Raw genomic sequence first — 891 nt, forward strand, 5'->3', positions numbered from 1 at the left:
CTAATTAACAAAATAGACTTCAAACCAAAATTAATCAAAAGAGATGGGGAAAGAGACTTGATAGTCATCAAAGAAAAAATCTGCCAAGATGATATTTCAATTATTAACATCTATGTCCCAAATGCAAGGGTACCCACATTTGTAAAAGAAACAGTACTAAAACTGGAATCATTTATCAACCCTGACACAATGATAGTAAAAGATTTCAGTATCCCACTTTCACCGACAAATAGGTCATTCAGATAAAAACTAAATAGCGAAATACTTGAGTGAACAGACATAAACCAAATGGACCTAAGATAGCTACAAAACATTTCACTCAAATTAAAAAAAAAAAACAAACCTTCTTTTCAACATCTTACAGAACTTTCTCCAAAATTGAACACATACTTGGTCACAAAGCAAGTTTCAACAGATACAAGAAAATTGAAATAACCTCCTTCATCTTATCTGCCCATCATGAATTAAAACTGGATTTCAACAACAGAAAGCCTACAGACTCCTGAAAACTGGATAACTTTCTACTGAAGGACTGCTGGGTCAAGGTAGAAATGAAGAAAGAAATTAAAGACTTCTTAGAATTCAATGAAAATGAATGCACAACATACCCAAACTTATGGAATACTATGAAAGCAGTGATAAGAGGAAAGTTCATGGCACTAAGTGCCTACATAGAGGAATTGGAGAGCTCTCAAACTAGCAACTTAACAGCACACCTGAAATCTCTAGAACAACAAAAGCAAAACACACCAAAGAAGAGTAGATGGTAGGAAATAATCAAATTGGGGGATGAAATCAGTAAAATAGAAACAAAGATCAATACAAAGAATCAATGAAACAGAGTTGGTTCTTTGAGAAAATCAACAAGATAGACAAACCCTAATCCAAACT

This window comes from Peromyscus eremicus, chromosome 22 (assembly GCF_949786415.1).
Source record: "Peromyscus eremicus chromosome 22, PerEre_H2_v1, whole genome shotgun sequence".
NCBI classification, from domain to species: domain Eukaryota; kingdom Metazoa; phylum Chordata; class Mammalia; order Rodentia; family Cricetidae; genus Peromyscus; species Peromyscus eremicus.